Source organism: Sus scrofa, chromosome 6 (genome assembly GCF_054392235.1).
Source record: "Sus scrofa isolate SSC_HxYL_T2T_F1_AM1 chromosome 6, Sscrofa_HxYL_maternal_Yorkshire_Landrace_v2.0, whole genome shotgun sequence".
Lineage (NCBI taxonomy): Eukaryota > Metazoa > Chordata > Mammalia > Artiodactyla > Suidae > Sus > Sus scrofa.
In genome coordinates this window covers 8,274,162-8,296,541 of record NC_139388.1, presented here as the reverse complement: position 1 = coordinate 8,296,541, position 22,380 = coordinate 8,274,162, and the positions used below count along the sequence as shown (strand labels likewise).

Below are 22,380 nucleotides of genomic sequence, written 5' to 3'. Positions count from 1 at the left end.
AGCAACATGGATGGAACTAGAGACTCTCATCTTGAGTGAAGTAAGTTAGAAAGAGAAAGACAAGTACCGTATGATATCACTTATATCTGGAATATAATATACAGTGCAAATGAACCTTTCCACAGGAAAAAAAAAAATCATGGACTTGGAGAACAGACTTGTGGTTGCCTAGTGGGAGGGGGAGGGAGTAGGATGGATTGGGAGCTTGGGGTTAATGGACGCAAACTATTGCCTTTGGAATGGATTAGCAATGAGATCCTGCTGTGTAGCACTGAGAACTAGGTCTAGTCAATTATGATGGAGCATGATAATGGGAGAAAAAAGAATCTGTACATGTATGTGTAACTGGGTCACCATGCTTTACAGGAGAAAAAAATTGTATTGGGGCAATAACCAAAAAAAATTTTTTTAATAAATATTAAAAAAAGAAAATGTCCAGACAATCAAAGAACAAATACTGGTAGAAATACAAAACCAAATAAAACACACAGTAGGCATGATGAACATGGTAGCAAAGTCTAAATATGTGCAACAGGAACCCAAAAGAGGAAGAGAGAAAGATTGGTGTGGAAGCATTATGTGAAGAGACGATGGCCAAGAATCTCCCAAAACTACAGAAAATATCAAGTCATAGATTCCAAGCAGAATAAATAAAAAGAAAATATCTAGAAACACCGGAGTAAAACTTCGAAAAACCAAACACAAGTTCTCAAACGTGGCTACAGGAGAAAAAAAAAAGTCACATTATCTTTAAAAAAAAAAAAAAAAAACCAATGATAAAACCAACAGCTCAGTTCTCGATAAAAAGAACAGAATTTCTGAGAGAAGATAAATGCCACTCGTATCCTATGGAAACATCCTTCTAAAGTGAAGTAAAATAAAGACACTTAGATGCACAGGAGCTGAGCGAATCTGCCACCAACCAGTGAAGCGCTAGGACATGTGTAACAAACTACACTGACTTGTAGTTTTCTATTTCTGGGATGCAGATACTCCCACCACAGCTCATTTTAAGCCACTGACGTGACATCAGAGAATGCAGGGTTGGGAAAAGATGCACACAGTCAGGTCTCAGGAGCATGCCACGGATACTGGCCAACTAAAAGGTCTTCTTCAGGCAGAAGAAAAAGTCTTTCATACTGAAATTTGGAACTACAAGAAAGTACAAATATGTGAGTAAATATTAATGGATACTCTATTCAATGAATAACAACGGCATGTGGTCTTTAAAATAATGTAGAAAACAATGAGATCCTGCTGAACAGCACAGGGCACTATAGCCCATCACTTGTGATAGAACATGAACGAAGATAATATGAGAAAAAGAATGTATTTATATGTATAATGGGGTCACTTTGCTGCACAGCAGAAATGGACAGAACACTAAATCAACTACAGTAAAAATTTTTTTAATTTTGAACAATTTTTTAAATAAAATAATGTAGAATTAAAAGGCATGGCAACATGAACAAAGAAGAAGTGGGGGCAAAAGGAGTCAAAGTTCCCTCAAGGTTTGGGAAGCAGTAAAACTCGCATGTACATCAGCCTTTAATAAGTAAGAGAGACAGAACTACACACATATGGCCAATCAGTTATATTACACAGGGAACAGTGTGATAGGAAAAAGGGACCTTTTCCAGAAACGGATTCCCAACTTAAAAAAAAGAATCTTGACCCCCTCCTCAACAGACAGACACCTCATACCATGTACAAAAATATCAAATCCGGATGATCACCTATCTAAATGCAAAAGGTGAAACAGTGACTATTCCATAAGATAACAGAGGAGAACATATTCAAGACCGTCAGGTAGGAAGTTCCCTTAAACTAGGACCAATGTAAAAGGCAAGATGGATAAGCGGGACTTCATTAAAATTAAAACCATCTGCCGAGCAAAAGTCACAATTAAGAAATTTAAAAAATAGTCCGTAGATCATGAGAAGATATGTAGAATACGTGCATATTTCTGACAAAGAACTTAGTTCTAAAACGAAGGCACTTTCCACTTTGTCAAAACCCAGGGTAAATCATCAGATTTCTGGGAAGAGGAGATGTGGGAGGCACTGGGAGAAGGGATTATAATGGGATGACGGTGACGGAAGCACACCTTATGCGTCATCTTGCTTGATCTTCACAACAATCCTTTGAGGGAAGAGCAAATTTTTATCCCCATTTTACAGGCTCCACACAATCCTGGTCTCCACCGGGTTCCCAAGAGCCACCCCCGCGCACAGGAAAGGGGACCGCAATGCTTGGTGAGACACAAACAGTAATCAACCCCTGCCAATTTGTGTGCCCCAGCCAGGAGGGCCCTGGCAAGAGGGGCTGCAGGCCCCATGCGGGCAGAGCCCAAGATTAAACAGTCACACTACGTGGCTTCCTGAGGTCTGTGTGGACAAGCGTCTGGGATTCAGGACAAACGGAGATGAAGGCGGGAGCAAAGGCTGCCCCAATCCCAGAAGTTATGAGATGCTGCCATTAGAGAATTTTCTGCAGAGGAACTTGATGTGGTTTGGAAAATAGGCTAGAGTCTGAGAAAACATCACATCCATCATGATCCATCAAGTGTGGCCTCGTGTGGCCAGGAGGGACACTACAGAAAAGGACAGCCCAGTGTCAGCCCACGTGGCCCCACGGCTCATCCGAGGGGAGACCCGAGTCATTCTACTAGGACTTACTCCCCTAAGTAAGTGCTCTTAGGACCTTCTCCTAAGACTGAGGCCACTCAACCAAGACACACTCCCCTTATCTGCACAATGGAGATGAGAACAACCCTCCATCAAGGAGGAGACTCCACGGAGTGCAGAAAGCTGCTAAGGTGAGATTTTTAAAGTTCCACTGGGAGTGTGATAGGGTCCAGCCTTCCTTCCTCCCAAACATTAACAACTGGGAGATCAGCAGGCTCCCAGAAGACCCTCCTGTGGATGGGAAGGGGGACGCTGCTGAGAGGGTGAGAAGCCCCCCATGACGTCCCAGGAGAGGGATCCTCAGAACTTCACTGATGAACTTGGGCAGCTGGCCAGCAACACAGCCTGCACTTCTGGTGAGAGGAGGCGCCGGTGAGGGGCTCAGGCTCCAGCCCTCGCTCCCCTCTCAGAGTCGGGGTCCCCTCATTCGCACTCTGTCTAACGCACAGAGGTGTTTTAGGATGGCAGAGTGTCTAAAAGGCCTGACGTGTCCTGGATGTTCCGCCAGTGTCAGCAGGGATGCTCGGAGACTGCCTGCACCTGGAGAGTGGAGGACACTGTGAATTCCTCTCTCGAATTCCTACCTGTTAGTCTACCAAGGAGTCGGGGCATCTCCCATCTGGATGAGGATGAAGAGGAAGGGCTTCCTGGGCCCCTGCACCCGGAGTCCTCACACAGGAAGAGGAGGAGTCACAGGGGACCGGAGCCCATCTGCGATACCTCACTGTCTACGGAGACCTGACACGTGTGGGGAATGACCTGTAACACCTACAACCAAGAAGAGGCATGGCTGCCCCTGATGGACAGAAGAGCCAATAATGAACCTGGCCGTATCTATCAAAAGCCTAGAACATAGTCTCACCTTTGACCTGCTAATCCTGTTTCTAGAAACCTATCCTAAAACAATAATTTTAGGAGTTCCCATTGTGGCTTAGCAGTAACAAATCCAACTAGTATCCCTGAGGATGCGAGTTCGATCCCTGGCCTCCCTCAGTGCTGTGAGCTGTGGTGTAGGGTCATAGAGGTGGCTCAAATCTGGCGTTGCTGTGGATGTGGCATAGGCCAGCAGCTATAGCTCCAATTTCACGGCAGCCTGGGAACGTCCATATGCCACAAGTGCAGCCCTAAAAAGCAAAAGAAAAAAAAAAAGAAATTATAAACATATAAACAAAACCCTTAGCTGTTGAGAAAAATAACTCTCTTCAGTAGTTATTAAGTAAATGGATAAAGAAATTACAGATTTGTTGAAAAATAGCAATAATGATAATATAGACGACTCTAGGAGAGATATGGTCAAAACCATCATCATAAGAAAATTATTAAATGGCTTTAAATAAGAAAGAATAAAACTAAATGCACCAACCACCCAATTCAAGTTAAAAAAATAAAAATAAAACCTAAGAAAAATAGAATCAAGGCATTAATGAGGTTAAAAGCAGGAATAAATTCATCAAAAACTAAAAAGCAGAATTCAAAAGATGGTTCTCTAAAAAGAATACTACTATAAACAAAAACTACCACCAAGAGGCAAACCTCTACCTAGTCTAATTAAAGAAAATAGTGAGAAAACCAAAATAGACACAATAAAGAATGAAAAATGATAAAAAAATATATATTGCAGCAATTCAAAATGACAGGAGATTATTTGACTTACATTTGAAATTTCTCAATGAAATAGAGGGTTTTCTGGATAAATAAAAATGAACACAACTGACTAAATTAAAATTAAGAACAACAAATTAGGCAAAAGCTCTAGATGAATTTGAAAAGGTTACCGAAGCTTTATAAAATGTTACAGATGCATTAAGAAAAGGAACAGGTCCTCACTCATTTTATGACATTTAGTGACCTTGACAGAAAAATCAGTCTCTCTCTCTCTCTCTCTTTCTCTCACGCGCACACACACACGCACACACACACACACACACACACACACACTCATATGTAAACTAAAACCAAAGCCTGGTATCACTTAGGAATATATATGAAAAAATTCTAAATAAGACATTTTTGAAATCCATTAGTATAATTTAAAAAAATACCTCTATCAGCAAGGATTTTATCCCCCCCATAATATGAATGAATATAATCATATCGATTAGTGAAAAAATCACACGATCTCATTAATTTTTAAAGGCATCTGAGAGTCATTCCTTGTTTGTTTTGGCCACGACCATGGCATGTGGAGGTTTCCAGGCCAGGAATGGAACCCGAGTCACAGGTGCAGCCTGTGCCTCAGCTGCAGTGCCAGATCCTTCACCCGCTGCACCACAATGGAACTTCCCAGTGTTCCCTGTTTTTAAAATACAGCAAACTAGGAAGAACATTGCTAGTCTCAAACCACCAGCCAACATCAAACTTAAGGTGACATAACACAGGCATTCCCACCAAAATCGTGGATAAGGCTCCTATCACAACTAGTATTAATACTGGTAAACAAAGCAAGTAAAAGAAATAAGAGCTTCCATCTTCAGAGAGGAGATAAATTGACCATTATTTGCTTAAAACAAAACTAAACTCAAAAAATGTAGAATTAGGAGTTTCCATAGTGGCTCAGTGGTTGGCGAACCCGACTAGCATCCATGAGGATGCAGGTTCGATCCCTGTCCTCGCTCACTGGGTTAAGGATCTGGCGTTGCTGTGAGGCTATGGTGTAGGTCACAGATGCGGCTCATATCCTGCGTTGCTGTGGCTGTGGTGTGTGCTGGGGGATGCAGCTCCAATTCCACCCCTAGCCTGGGAACCTTCATGTACCGCTGGTGCGGCCCTAAAAAGACAAAAAGAACCCCCCCAAAAAAGTAGAATTAAGCAAGATATTATAATAACTCATAGAGAGTCAATAATATGGTAGGCTACAAAATAAGGACCAACAACCAACAATTTACCCTAAAAATTAATATACAAAAAAAAAATACCAGAGCGAGATGTATTCTCAACAACAACAAAAACAAAACTGAACAGAACAAAGTACCTAGGGGAAAATGTACCAAGAAATATGTAAAACCCACATCCACAACAACAGCAAACAATTACAGAAAGATGTAAATGAGATTTGAACCAATTAGAGCGATAAGCCAATTGGCCAATTATAAATAAGTCAGTTCTTCCCAAGCTCAATAATAAATTAAATATCATTATAATCTCAGCCACTAAGATTTTATTTGGCTGGAAAATTGGTTTCATAAATTCATATGGAGGAACAATGGGCCAGTGTAGTCAAGAAATTTTGAAATATAAGAATGAAAGTATAATATAATTATGTATAAATATAAACATATATATTATATCGTTATATATAATATACACAAATAACATGTTATATAATTAAATACATCATTATATAATTACATAGTATAATAAGTATTCAAAATTGTTCAATAAGCAACGAGAGTTTAGTTGTAAGTAATGTGATTTTTTTTGGCAAGCCCTTCAATATGAACTGCCCTCAAATGTGTACCCTCAGGTTAACCAAAAGATTTTAACTGTTTCGAGTTGTGACCTATATACCAATGGAAGGCTATCTCACTTTAAAATAACATGCTAAAAGGACGGCCAAGAAAAAAACAATAAATCATCATCATTATAAACAAGGGAGTACTTCTGTCATGATGGTTATAAGAACGGCAATCAAATTATCCTCTTTGGTTTGGGGTGGTGTTTGCTGCCTCCATGGCTAAGAAGAGGGCGTCAGAACCCACTCTCCTCTTGAAGATGGCAAAACAGACCACACTTGTGAGTGTAAGATGGTACCTGGAAGCAAATGCTTAACTACAGAGGTGAAGTTTCGTGGGAGGAATTGCACTGAAAAAAAAATTAACAGGCAAACTTAGAACAATAACAAACTGTGAGATTGCACCAACCACTTCGAGTCTAACCATACTCACACAAGTTTCCCTGAGACCAGGAAACTATCGGGGGAATTCTAAGATTCCCTGAAACATGTGGAAAAATCTTGAGCTATATTTCTTTTTCCTTTCAGCTCCTGTCCTAAATTCTATGAGAAATGACTCAGATGATTTGGAAATTACTAGAATTACTAGAATCACTAGAAATTACTGTCTGCGGGTAAATTAACTGTAGCAGCACAAAGATTCTGTGTAGAGATTAGTGCTCCAACCAGAAGGCATATTTCATTTCAAGGAAAAGTGAACACCTAGAATTATAAATTAAGTGCCACTGTTTACTTTACAAAGATGGCTTGCTACATGGCTCCTTTAAAAATAGCAGGCTACCCTCATGCAAATAGCCAATTTGGGAATGTGTTCCGCTGTGGGGCAGCCAAGGCAAACCTAAGCTAGGCAAGAACTTCATAGCATTTGCCCCTAAGACAGCATCCTGCTTCCTAAGAGGAAGTGTGTTGCCTCTGGTTTGTAAAACACAGTGTTAAAAGAGTCAGACTCCCTGCAAGCATCTTCTCACCTAGGCTCTATTATTGGAGGGGGGACGAAAATCTTACACACTAAATGGATCACTAACTACAACACCAAGGCGTTCAGATGCAGGAAAAATGACAGGAAAGCAAGAAGACTCAGAGGTGAGCTGTTATCTAGAGCCACATTCTCAAAATTACAGAAACCAAGGTCAGACTCACCCCAAAGACAAGTTTTCTCTCAAAAGGTTAAGACTCTCTGAGAACAGATGCCTCTGTGGACGTTAACGCACCCGTGGGACAAAGCAAATTAACTCAGCAGGTGAAAATTGTGGAAGCCAAATGCACCACGCCACGTAGATGCTTTTTTCTTTTTTACTAATGGTTATACTCCATTTATAGTTATTGTAAAAGACTGCCTCTACTCCCCGTGTTGCGCAATATATCCCCGCAGCTTACTTCATGCCTAAGAGATTTTACAACTGAGATGGCTCAGTCCAAAAAAGGAAAAAGGCCCAGGGGAGAGCTTGTTAGAAATGCAAATTCTCCGGTCCCACTCCAAACCTACAGAATCAGACCTTCAGAGGGTGGGGCTGCTAACCTGCTTTAACAAGCCCTCCAGGGCACGCTCCAGGTTACACCCCTGGTGGTTAAGGAGCCACCAGAGCTCCAGTCCTTGGTCAAGGAGCTATGTGAGTCTCCACTAGGAGTTTCTGTTTTCTCATCTGTGAAGTGGGGTCATCAGCGTCCGTATCTACAGCAAAGGTCTGTAAGAGGACCACACACAAAGAGCTTAATAAAGAGCCTAAGGTCGATGGCAGTGGTTTTGTTGGTTACTGGGTTCATCTAACACTACCGGAGTGTTCAAACCCCCCCCCAACACAGATCCGAATCACCTGTGGAACTTTTATAACATGTCTAGACACGACCTTTACCTGCGGACTTGGGAGGTCTGGGGCGAGGCTCGGGGGGGACTGCAGCTTAAAAAACCCCACAGGTGATTTAGACGTGCACCTCCAATTGAGAACCCGAACTTCAGGAAAGCAGATTCAAAACATTTTGAAATTCAAAGGCGATGTCGGCGGTCCAGGGGAGCTAAGAAGAAAGTCACCCCCAGAGTGAAGTTCTGACCACCCAGGGCAGAGGATGCCAAGACAGAGAAAGAAGACAGTCCCTAAGGAAAAGCGTGACTGCAAGGCTGAGCCTGGGCTCCACGGGGACATGGGGCAAAGGCAGAGGCGCAGAATGTGACCCTGGTCCGAAAGAGAGGTGACGCTGGGACACCAGACCTCAAGAGCTGCTGGACACCATCAAGTCACTCATAGCAAAATCTGACTCAGGAAAGCCGCCACCACCCTCCGCCTTTGGAGAAGCTGCTGCCGTCACACTGTAGGAAGCCACATCTGATCCCCATCACTCACAGGCTATTTGCGAGCTCTCCCTTCCTAAATTTATTTCTAACCCCAAAACCAACACCCAGGGGATTCCGTGGCCATTCTAGGACAGGCAGCGAGTGGGGACAATTCTGAGTCATCAAACTAGCACACACCCAGCTGAGACTGAACAAGAGGACACACTGCCTTCTGGTCTCAGCTGTCATACTGCAAAGAAGTGTGCCTTCGTGGTCAATTTAGTGCCACATCTTCGCATTTTGCTGCTTTTTATCGGTGGCTTTGCTGTCTAAAATGGCTCCAAGTGCAGGACCGAAGGGCTGCCTAGTCCTCAAGCTTGAGAAAACTGGGACGGGCCTTATGCAGAAAACGTGGGTGCCAGATCACCCTTCCGGGATGCGTTTATAGCGCCGCTGGCTGGGAGTTCAGCATGACCAAATCAATAATATGCAAAATAAGGTGTCTCTGAACAGAAACACACATAGGATGAGGTTATGTACTGACCGGTTGACCAAAACGTGACACAAGGCTCACCAGAACGAACCCCTTTATTCCCCGCCCCCTGCCCCCCAGGGAAATGGTTCAGCACAGCCATCCCTCTGTATGCCCGGGACTTGGCTCAAGGAGCCCTCCCAGATACCAATATATTTGCATATAACCTAGGCACAACTTCCTGTCTACTTTAAATCATCTGTGGTTATACCTCCAATATTCACACCAATGTAAGTAGTTGCTGGTACGTGGCAAATTCATGTTTTGCTTTTTGGAACTTGCTGGAATTCCTCCCAATCCACCCCAATATTTTCTATCCACAGGTGGTGGAATCTGTGGGTGCAGAACGCATGGGCATGGAGGGGCCAAGCCCTGGCACATCCCATGTTCACAGGGACTTGATAAAGAACACAAGTGCCATGACTAACAAGCAAGGCAAATAATGAGAATCAACTGCAGCTACTCGAAAACTAATTTGTTTCCATCGTCTCCCACAGAGAGGAGGCTCTTCGATTCAGAAAGGGCAAAACAGAGAGAAAAAGAGAAGGGAAGCCAAGTCACTTGAAAAGTTTCAGACCTCTGAGCTCAGGCTGAGTGACAATCTAGAGTTCCAAAACACCGCAAATTCATTCATTCGACAAATATGTGCAGAGGCATGATGCGGGGTGCCCTTCCTTGAGATACAGTGGAGCTGATATGCTACGGAGACATCATAAATAAGTTGTTTCTCTTTAAAGGAAATAAAGAGTATGTCCAAGAGCATTAAGAACTAGAGGAAAAGACAAAATAGGGAAGGAGATATGAAATAGCGGAGGGGTGTTGAAGATGAAATGGGATACCCAGGGAAAGTAGGGGAGAAATCAGAGATGTAAAAAAAAAAAAGAGAGAGAGAGCTATAAATACTGAAAAGGACAAGACAAAAAATAGTCTTTTAATATGGTATGACTTAATGTTTTTTAAAAAAGAATAATGTGAAACTTAAGCATTTGATAAAAATAAGCCTTTAATAAAGTGGCTAGGTAGAAGATGAATAAATAAAAATCACTTACTTTCTGACAGTCCAACAACAACTACTATTAAACATGATTTTAAACATTATATGATGGCCTCAAAAGCTAACTACTACTTAAGAACGGCCTTATGAAATATACATGACCTATATAAAGACAACTGCAAAACGGTTCTGAGAAATTTCAAACAAGATTCTCAACAAGAGAACTAGGGGTTTTATTTTGGAGAGGAAGAACAAAGAGACTAAAGTATCAAAATCTCCCCAAATTAAGTTGAAAACTGATGCAATTCCAATCTCCATCCCAAGAGGAAAAAAGGCATCAAAACCTTTTATGATAAGTAATTAAAACAGGCTAGAATGATCAATACTAAAATATTTCTAATGAATAAAAGTGGATATTGCTGGGACAAGAGCAGAGCGAGAGTTACAGAAAAGAACAGAGAGATTAAAAACTTGCTAGTGTACATTTTGTCTTGTGGTGAGGTATGAGCATAAACGCTCCCTTTTTAAGGTAAAAAAATCTGTAAATAACATGACATTAATTTCAGGAGTACAACATCATAATTCAGTATTTGCACACACTACAAAGTGATCATCACAGTGTGACTACCCATCACCATACAACTGACCAGCTTCACCCTTTTCGCCCACCCCCCAACCCCCTTCCCCTCGGATAACCACCAATATATTATGGCGGTTCTCTATATCTATAAATTTTATTTAGTTTTATTGTGTTGGTTTTGTATTTTAGATTCCACATATAAGTGAAATCACATGGTATTAGTCTTTGTCAGACTTCTTTCACTCAGCATAATATACATAATATCCTCTACGTCCAGCCACATTGTTGCAAATGGCAGGATTTGATTCTTTTTTATGGCTGAATAACATTCCATTGACTAGATCTAGATATAGATGCCACATCTGCTTTATCCATTCATCCATCAATGGACACTTAGGTTTTTCCATATCTTGGCTACTGGAAATGATGCTGCAAATGAAGACAGAGGGGCAGAGATCTGTCTGAATTAGTGTTTTGTGTTTTCTTCAGATAAATACTCAGAAGGAAAATAGCTGGATCATATGGCAATTTTAATTGTTTTGAGGAGGCTCCATGCTGCCTTCCACAGTGGCTACATTAATTTACATTCCCACCAACAAGGTATGAGGGTTCCCTTTCTCCACAACCTCTTCAACACTTGTTATTGGTGGTCTTTTTCACTAGACATTCTGACAGATGTGAGATAATACTTCCTTGTGGTTCTGATTTGCATTTCCCTGATCTTTATGATGCTGAGCAGCTTTTTATGTGCCTGCTGACCATCCGTGTATCTTCTTTGGAAAAAATGTCTATTCAGATCCTCTACCCATTTTTTAACTGAACTGGGTTTTTGATTTTGAGTGGTATGAGTCCCTCATATGTTTTGGAATAAAAGCCCCCTATTAGACATAGGTTTGCAAATATCTTTTCCCAATCATAGGTTGCCTTTTTATTTCGCTGATGGTTTTTCTTTCAATGTGCAGAAGCTCTTTTAGATTGATGTAGTCTCATTTGTTTATTTTTGCTGACTCCATTGCCCTTGGAGTCAGATCCAAAAAAATCTATCATCAAGAGCAATGTCAAGGCAGTTACCGCCCACATTTTATGGTTTCTGGTCTTACATTCAAGTCTTTATCTAAACCATTGTTAGTTAACTTCTGTGTATGGTGTGAGATATGGTCCGGTTTCATTCTTTTGCCTGTAACAGCATAAATGGTCTTTAATATGCACTGCAGAAGTCATTTCCATCAGTGGGGAATGAAGTTCAATAAATAAAATAAATAAATGAGGCTGGTTCAACCGGTTAATAACACTGGAGTAGGATTCAGACCTTCACATAAGGTGCCCAAATTAATTCCATACTGATTAGATATCAAGAAAAACTAAATTAATATGGCATACATGATTTCTTAAAGTTCTGGTTTTTATCTCACTAGAAAATGAGCAAATGAGCAGTGTCAGTCTGGTAACAGAGAATGTCCACAAACCATTGTTATTATTCTTTCCTTTTGGAAATAGAAGAATTAAAATAAAAACAAAAAACAAAGCATTCTGTCTACCTTTACGGTCTGATAGTACGTTTTCATATAACTGTGCAATGAGGCAGAGGTAATTTCATCACAGTCAGAAGATTATTTTGAGCCCCCTAAGCGACATAAAGTAGTGAGGCCAACATCATATGCAGACCTCAATTCCTGACACTAATTTTTGATAAGAAGTGGGGCCACGAGAAGTCCAGCCCAGATTCAGATGGAAAAGGCTGCAGATCCCAGGTACTTTTGGGTAGAAAGTACATGTGGAGGCTGGACCCACAGGAGGAGCGAGGGACTATTAAGAAAATAGAGGCCATGCCAGGAACCGGGGTGGTCTTAGGACTTACCTTGTTGTTTCAGGGATGCTCTGGGGACTAGCTTAACTCTGAGGACTTCTCCCAACAACACAAAACAAGCAAATGGAAAGAGGATCTGGGGCAAGGCCCATCACCAGCCACGTCCATCCTGAAGTAATACCTGGCCTGGGAGAAGCTGGCCTTGTGCTGAGTGAGGGGGAAGGGGTTTAGAATGGGCAGTAGGTACCAACTCTACATTGTAAAGTCAGCAAAGTAGCAGCATGAAATCAAGGTTCAAATCCTGCCTCCTCTATCAATCAGCTTTCTCACTTAGTTTTTTGGCCTCTTGGTGCCTTAGTTTTAACGTCTGCTTTTTTTTTTTTTTTTAAAGGTGCTTGAGAATTTTAAAAGATGATGCAGATAAAGCACACAGAGGAGCAAATGGAATGTAAGCATATAAACATCACCTGTCATTATTAATATGACTCTATTCCTTATAAAGCCTGTTCTGGTCTCCAGCCCCCTCCTTTAAAGCCTTCGATGGCTCACTCCTAGTCCCGCCCTCTTAGCCTGAAATATGATGGACTTCATCAACCAGGACCAAACACCCATTACAATGAACCTCCCCTAACTTCAGCCCATGTGCTTCAGCCATGCCCAGAGCCAATGGCTCAACATTTCCTGGGTAAATGGAAGTACTTCCGTTTTTAAGATCAGGTGTATTTAGCAATAAGGACACATGCTAATCAGTTATAATTAGGTCATTATGTGATTGAAATAATAGGTCTAAAATGGGTCTAGTGGTAAAACTAGAAAAACATCAACCCCAGCATAAGCTGAAGGAAGCAATGGGGAAAGCCAACATTTACTGAGCACTTACTATGTGCAAATAGGTAACCTAAAGCTTAACAAGCATTGCCTCTCAACTAATTTTCATACTGTAAAAGGTACGTTTCATTATCCCTTCGTCTTGGCATGCTGAGTAAAAGAAGGGGCACCCTATGAACAGCCAAGTTGGCTGGAGAACATAGGAAGGAATCCTTCAGTGGGGACTGAAAGCTTCTGGTCAAATCAACACTTCTGCTACAGCTCCTTCTGCTAATAAGGCAAAGAAAAAGTATGGGAAGTATCAACTTTTCCTAGCTCCCTTCGTCTCAGCCTGAATGATCTGAACAGGGACCAATACTTTTACTGGTAGAAACTTAGCTCAACTCCTAATACTGGAAACATAAACATAGATAATGATACTGAAAAAAAAAATTGGACATATCTGCATAGACAAAATTCAGGAGACTAAACTGGGGAATCAATCAGATCCCTCATTTCCCAGGGAAAGTAAGGAAACAGTTCATGACGCTTTATATATTATACAATATGCATTCTCAATGATATTGAGAATATTCGTACCCATGAAAAGTAAAGAAGGGTTTAAGAATAAAATAACTGCAAAAGGCATGAAATTTTTTAAAGTTTCTATAATACTTAAAAAGTACAAAGTTTTATAAAAACAATAAAACTATTTTGCAAAACAAATGGAGTCAGCAATGGGTCACTGCATCAAAAAAAAATGAAGAAAATCAGAATACAAATGAAAAAAATCCTCTGAGAATTAAGGAGGAAAAACACATTTTGAGTAAAATAAGAGAATTATTGAAGGTATATCCCCCCAAAAAATACAATATATTAACCAATGAAACATAATTAAGGAAGTAATATCCAGTGACATAATTTTGAAGGACTTTATCACAGATCAAAAGACCTGATACAAAACTGTATTAATGAAAACCGTACACTAGATACATACTTCTGAAATGTATTAATTTAAAACATAACCAAAAAAAAAACCCAAACAACTTAACTGAAAACTGGGCAGAAGACCTAAATAGACATTTCTCCAAAGAAGACATACAGATAGCCAACAAGGCACATGAAAAACTGCTCAACATCACTGATTTTTAGAGAAATGCAAATCAAAACTACAATGAGGAGACAAGATTAAGATGGCAGAATAGAAGGACTAGAGCTCAACTTCTCTCCTAAAAACAACAAAATTTACAACCAAATGCTGAGCAACCTTCAACCAAATGGACTCGAAACTTTCAAAAAGATTTCCTACTCCAGAAGACAAAGAGGAGGCCACATCAAGAGGTAGGAGGGGCAATTATGCAACATAAGCAACCCTATACCTCCCAGGTGGGAATCCCCACAGACTGGAAAGTAACTGGTTCACAGAGACTCACCTATAGCAGGGAGAGTTCTGAGCCCCACATCAAACTCCCACGTGTTGGGATCTGGCATTGGGAGAAAGAGTCCCCGGGCATCTGGCATTGAAGGCCAGTGGGGCTTGTGTGCAGGAGCTCCATGAGACTGAGGGAAATGGAGACCCCATTCTTAAAATGTGCACACAGACTTTCACGTGCACTGAGTCCCAGGGCAAAGCAAAGGTTCTATAGGAATCTGTGCCAGACCTGACTGCAGTTCTTGGAGGATCTCCTGTGAAAATAGCGGGTGATTGTGGCTTGTTGTGGGGGAAGGGCACTGGAAGCAAAGCTCCTGGGAATATTCATCAGTGTGCTTTTTTCTGGAAGTGGCCATTTTGGGAAAATGACCCCACCCATCAGTGCTAAGAAGCTCCAGGCCAAACAACAATCCAGGTGGGATCACAGCTCCACCCATCAGTAAACAGGCAGTCTAAAGACCCTCCAGGCACTCAGCTGCCTCTAATCTCACCCAGAGAAAAAGCCCCACCCACCAGAAGGACAGAAATCAGCTCCACCAACCAGCAGACAGGCGTCAGCCCCTCCCATGAGGAAGCCTACTGCAAGCCCCCATACCAACTTCAGCCACAAGGGGGGCGGACACCAGAAGTAACAGAGACTACAACTCTATCATCTGTAAAAAGGTCACCATGCCAAAAACCTATAAAAATGAAAAGACAGAGTACTATAACTAAGGGAGAAAGAAAAAAACAAAAACCAGAAAAACAGCTAAGTTATCACGAGATTCTCAGCCTCCAGGAAAGACTTTAGACTGTTGATGCTGAAGATGATGCAAGACATTGGAAATAAACTGGAGGCAAAGATGGATAATTTAAAGGAAACACTGAGCAAAGAAATACAAGATATAAAACTTAAGCAAGAAGAGATGTAAAAATACAATAACTGAAATAAAAAAAATCCATGAGAAGCAGCCAACAGCAGAATACAGAAGGCAGAAGAAGGAATAAGCAAGGTGGAAGACAGACTAGTGGAAATCACGGATGTGGAACAGAAAAGAGAAAGAAGATTGAAAACAAATGAAGAGAGTCACAGAGAACTCTAGGACAATGTTAAATACACCAACATCCGTATTATAGGGGTGCCAGAAGGAGAAGAGAGAGAGAAGGGGACAGAAAAAATATTCGAACAAATGATAGCCAAAAAATTCCCTAACATGGGTAAGGAACCATTCACTCAAACCTGGGAAGCACAACGAGTACCATAAAAAATAAACCCGAGACACATATTAATCAAACTGACCAAAATTAAAGACAAAGAGAAAATATTGACAGCAGCTAGGGAAAAGAAACAAGTAACATACAAGGGAACCCGGATAGATTTTTCAGCAGAAACTCTGCGGGCCAGAAGGGAATGGCAGGATATACTTAATGCAATGAAAGGAAAAATCCTCCAACCAAGCTTACTTTACCCATCAAGGCTCCCATTCAGATTTAAAGGAGAAATCAAAACCTTTACAGATAAGCAAAAGCTAAGAGAATTCAGCAACACTAAACTAGCTTTACAACAAACACTAAAGGAACTTCTCCAGGAAGAAAAGAAAAGGCCACAACCAGAAACAAAAATACCACAAATCACAAGGCTCATCAGTAAAGGTATATATACAGTAAAGACACGAAATCATCCATGCACAATTATGCCACCAAAACCAGAAATCGTGAGAAGAGGAAGGTACAAATGCAGAACACTGAAGATGCACTTGAAATTAAGAGACCAAAAACTTAAAACTATCTTGCACAAATATGGAACAAGACAGGGATGCCCATTCTTACCACTGCTATTCAACATAGTTTTGGAAGTCCTAGCCACAGCAATTAGGCAAACAAAAGAAATTAAAGGCATCCATATCGGAAGAGAAGAGATAAAACTGTCACTGTACGCAGATGACATGATACTATACATAGAAAACCCTAAGGACTCAACCCCAAAACTACCTGAACTGATTAATAAATACAGCAAAGTAGCAGGATATAAGATTAACATCAGAAATCAGTCACATTTCTGTATACTAACAATGAAATATTAGAAAAGGAATACAAAAATACAATACCCTTTAAATTGCACCCTAAAAAATCAAATACCTGGGAATACACCTGACCAAGGAGGTGAAAGACTTATATACTGAGAACTAGAAAACATTAATCAAGGAAATCAAAGATGATGTAAAGAAATGGAAAGATATTCCATGTTCATGGATTGGAAAAATCACTATTATAAAAATGGCCATACTACCCAAAGCAATCTAGAGATTCAATGCAATCCCTATCAAATTACCCATGACATTTTTCACAGAACTAGAACAAACAATCCAAAAATTTATATGGAACAACAAAAGACCCAAAATCACCAAAGCAATCCTGAGAAACAAAAACCAAGCAGGAGGCATAACTTTCCCAGACTTCAAAAATATTACAAAGCCACAGTCATCAAAACAGTGTGGTACTGGTATCAAAACAGAAAGACAGACGAATGGAACAGAGAAGAGAACCCGGAAATAAACCCTGACACCTATGGTCAATTAATCTTTGACAAGGGAGGCAAGGACATAATATGGGAAAAAGAAAGTCATTCAGCAAGCATTGCTGGGAAACCTGGACAGCTGCATACAAAGCAATGAAATTAGAACACACCCTCACACCATGCACAAAAATAAACTCAAAGTGGCTGAAAGACTTAAATATAAGACAAGACACCATCTAACTCCTAGAAGAGAACATAGGCAAAACACTCTCTGACATCAACATCATGAATATTTTCTAAGGTCCGTCTCCCAAAGCAATAGAAATAAGAGCAAAAATAAACCCATGGGACCTAATCAAACTGACAAGCTTTTGCACAGCAAAGAACACCAAAAAGAAACCAAAAGACAACTTACGGAATGGGAGAAAATAGTTTCAAAGGATGCAACAAACAAAGGCTTAATCTCTAGAATATACAAGCAACTTATACAACTCAACAGCAAAAAAGCCAATCAACCAATGGGAAAATGGGCAAAAGACCTGAATAGACTGTTCTCCAAGGAAGACATACAGATGGCCAGCAAACACATGAAAAAATGCTCAACATCGCTGATCATAAGAGAAATGCAAATCAAAACTACCATGAGATACCACCTCACACCAGTCAGAATGGCCATCATTAATAAGTCCACAAATAACAAGTGCTGGAGGGGTTGTGGAGAAAAGGAAACCCACCTGCACTGTTGGTGCAAATGTAAACTGGTACAGCCACTGTGGAGAACAGTTTGGAGATACCTTAGAAATCTATACATAGAACTTCCATATGACCCTGCAATCCCACTTTTGGGCATCTATCCAGACAAAACTCTACTTAAAAGAGACACATGCACCCACATGTTCATCGCGGCACTATTCACAATGGACATGGAAACAACCCAAATGTCCATCAACAGATGACTGGATTAGGAAGATGTGGTATATATACACAATGGAATACTACTCAGCCATAAAAAAGAATGGCGTAATGCCATTTGCAGCAACATGGATGGAACTAGAGAATCTCATACTGAGTGAAATGAGCCAGAAAGACAAAGACAAATACCATATCACTTATAACTGGAATCTAATATCCAGCACAAATGAACATCTCCACAGAAAAGAAAATCATGGACTTGGAAAATAGACTTGTGGCTGCCTGATGGGAAGGGGAGGGAGTGGGAGGGATCAGGAGCTTGGGGTTATCAGACACAACTTAGAATAGATTTACAAGGAGATCCTGCTGAGTAGCATTGAGAACTATGTCTAGATACTCATATTGCAACAGAACAAAGGGTGGGGGAAAAATGTATACATGTAAGGATAATTTGATCCCCTTCCTGTACAGTGGGAAAAAAATTTAAAAACATACCAAAAAAACCTATCTTGCATATGTATAGACTCATATCAAAACTTCGGAATAACTGCAAACCAAAAATCTACAAATGATACACAAACAAAAAAAATCACCTCAAATACACCATTAATGATAGTCATCAAACCACAAGAGGAGAGAACAAGAAAAGAAGGGAAGAAAAAAGAGCAACAAAAACAAATCCAAAGCAATTAATAAAATGGCAATAAGAACATACATATCAATAATTACCTTAAATGTTAATGGTCTAAAATCCCCAACCAAAAGACATAGACTGGCTGAATGGGTACAAAAACAAGACCCATATATATGCTGTCTTCAAGAGACCCACTTCACTTCTAGGGACACATACAAATTGCAAGTGAGAGGATGGAAGAAAATATTTCATGCAAAAAGTAATCAAAAGAAAGCTGGAGCAGCAATACTCATATCAGACAAAATAGACCTTAATATGAAGAATATTTTAAAAGACAAAGAAGGACGCCTCATAATGATCAAAGGATCAATCCACCTATGCACCCAACATAGGTTCACCACAATAAATAAGACAACTGCTAACAACCTTAAAAGGACAAATAGACAATAACGCAATAATTGTGGGGGATGTTAACACCCCACTTACAGCAATGGACAGATCATCCAGACAGAAAACCAATAAGGAAAAGGTCCTGAGTGAAGTATTAGACCAGATGGACTTAATAGATATTTATAGGACATTCTATCCAAAAGGCACAGAATACACATTCTTCTCAAGTGCACATGGAACATTCTCTAAGATTGATCACATCCTGGGCAACAAATCAAGCCTCAGTACTTTAAGAAAATTGAAATCATAACAAGCATCTTTTCTGACCACAACACTATACAAGTGGAAATCGACAACAAGGAAAAAAATGCAAAAAACACAAACACCAGAAGACTAAACAACATACTACTAAACAACCAATGGATCACTTAGGAAATCAAAGAGGAAATTAAAAAATACCTAGAAGCAAATGACAATGAAGATACAACACTTCAAGATGGGATTTTCATACCAAATCAGACTTCCCCAAAAAGGAGAACATGTTCTGAGTGGGTTTTGAGCTACTGAAGCACACTGCAAATAAGCAGTGCATGGAGGATATTTGGCAGTGCTGGGGCACATTCACCCTTGGTATAACACAGGCCTAGATGGGAGAAAGGTAAGGCATGCTTTCCAAAGCAAACCACCTTTCGAGGGCTTGTTTGTTCACTCAGTATAATATACTTTGACAGGAGGAAGCTTCTAGCCTCTTTATTTCTGGAGTTGGTGACACTGACTTCAGGTGATTATTGCCCTAACTCTCTAAGGGCTGCTTCACCCTGCTTGTGAAAAGAAGGCATTTTCATACTAAATCAGACCTCTCCACAAAAGAGAACATGTTTCATGTGGGTTTTGAGCTACTGAAACACCCTGTACAAAAAAGAGTGCACAGGGGCCTTAGGAAGTGCTGGGGCTCATTGGCCCGTTGTATAACACAGGCCTAGATGGGAAAAACGCAAGGGTTGCTTTCAGAAGCAGACCACCATTGGGGGTGGTGTTTGTTCATTGAGTATAATATACTTTGCAAGTAAAAAAAAAAAAAGGGGGAAAAAAAAAACTACAACGAAGTCCTACACTTCACACCAGTTAGAGTGGTGATCATCAACAAGTCAATAAAAAACAAATGCTGGAGAGGATGTGCAAATAAAGGGACCCCACACTGTTGGTGAGAATGTAAATTGGTACAACCACTATGGAAAACAGTATAGAAACGCCTCAGAAAACTAAATACAGAACTACCATATGATCCAGCAATCCCACTCCTGGGCATATATCCAGACAAAAATTTCACTGAAAAAGATACACACACCCATATGTTCGCTACAGCACAATTCACAATAATCAAGACATGGAAACAATCTAAATGCCCATTGACAGATGAATGCATTAGGAAGATGTGGTACACAATATACAATGGAATACTACTCAGCCATGAAAAGAACAAAATAATGCCATTTGCAGTAACATGGATGGAACTAGAAACCCTCATACTGAATGAAGTAAGTCAGAAAAAGACAGACACTATATGGTATCATTTATATGTGGAGTCTAAAATATGGCACAAATGATGTATCTACAAAACAGAAAAGATCATGGACATGTAGGACAGACTCAAGTTTGACAGCAGGAGGGGGAGAGAGTGGGATGGACTGGGAGTCTGGGGTTGGTAGACGAAAAACTCTTGCATTTAGAGTGGATGGGTAATGAGACCCTGCTGTATAGCACAGGGAGCTACATATCTAAACACCTGTGATGGAATATGATAGAGGATAATGTGAGAAAAAGAATATTGATTATATATATATGACTGGGTCACTGCTGTACAGCAGAAGTTGATGGAACACTGTAAATCAATCATAATGAAAAAATTAAAAATAAATTAAAAAAATAAAAGGCGGGTCTAAAGGAAAAAAAAAAAGATAAAGAACAAATCTTACAAGACCCAGAAGTAAAAGTTAAGTTTTCAATCTTATTAACATCAGACTTCTCCTCCACACTATGATTTTCAGAAAAAAAAAAAAAGTGCAACAAAATCTTCACAACCAGCCAAGCTAAATATTGTTCATGTGGAAGAACAGCAACAACAAAAAACAAACAAATCACAAACATTTTTCCAACTTCAGATTTGCAAGGACCCACAAAGTACATCACCCACACATTTGTTCTTCCTGAAACAAACAAAAAGAATTACACCACTAACCAATAAGTGGATCAAAATGATAAATTTAAAAATGAGGCACTGGGAGACTGACCTGAGAAAACATTTGTAAGGTTGATATCAGAGAATGTTTTGCCTATGTTCTCTTTCAAGAGTTTGATGGTGTCTTGTCTTATATTTAAGTTTTTAAGTCATTTTGAGTTTATTTTCATGCATGGTGTGAGGGTGTGTTCCAGTTTCACTGATTTGCATGCAGCTGTCCAGGTTTCCCGGCAATACTTGCTGAAAAGCTGTGTAGCATTGGGAGCTATGTCTAGTCACCTATGATGGAGCATGATAATGTGAGAAAAAAAGAATGTATACATGTATGTGTAACTGGGTCACCATGTACAGTAGAAAAAAATAATAATAATGTATTGGGGAAATAAATAAATTTTTTAAATGAGGCAGATGTGCCACCAAATAATTCATGATAAGCACAAAGATAAAAGTAAAATGAAAATTTGTTGTCTATTTCTTCACAGTGCAACTATATAAAGACCAACTGTTATTCTTTCCTTAAATAAGACACATTTATCTAAAAACCCATAAAAGCAAATATAAAATATTTGGTTATTGCAACAAAAGCTGGGGAAAAGTTTTACAACCACTAAAAATTGTTTATTTATTTTTTGACAAAGAAACAAGAAAATTTAAAAAGTATTGATGAATTACCCAGCCTAGAACTTGGAGAAAGTGGAAAGCCAGGGAATTACTCTAGAATTGGGGCCATGGGAGGGCACTTCCTTAACAGAACTGTCAGCTGAGAGGATGACAAAGCTTTAGACCCACTGGGAATCTGTACTGGAACCCTAAAATCCTTTCCTCCAGGAGTCGGGTAAAGAGTAAGTAAACTAGCCTCATGAAGATCACGGCCAAGATTTTTTTTACTCATCTGGGCAGCCAAGAAAATCTCCATCCCTATAAATAGTTCACAATGATCCCATCCTTCCCCAAAAGTAGGTGAATATGCAACCTAGACAAACTAAAATCATTCTAGGTTTCAGTTTAGTTCTACAAAGATTTTTTTCCATATACAATTTCAAGTACACAATCAAAGATAAACAGATACGAAAGGAGAAAATACAATGTTAATGAGAACTGGCAGTACAAACAGACCTACAGGGGCTCCAGATGATGAAACGCCAAAGA

The 22,380-nt window shown here is 40.0% G+C and overlaps 1 protein-coding gene across 7 annotated transcripts in view; it reads right to left on the bottom strand.

The window, feature by feature from the left end:
* Positions 1–22,380, bottom strand: part of CDYL2 (chromodomain Y like 2) — a 350,650-nt gene that overhangs the window by 129,919 nt on the left and 198,351 nt on the right. The window contains exon 1 of one of the 7 annotated variants that reach the window (XM_084959473.1): positions 7,279–7,534. The exons of the other annotated variants lie outside the window; for them this stretch is intronic. The gene's annotated coding sequence lies outside the window, so the exon portion shown is untranslated. Of the gene's footprint in view, positions 1–7,278; positions 7,535–22,380 lie in introns of those variants that run through there. 7 annotated transcript variants of the gene reach the window in all.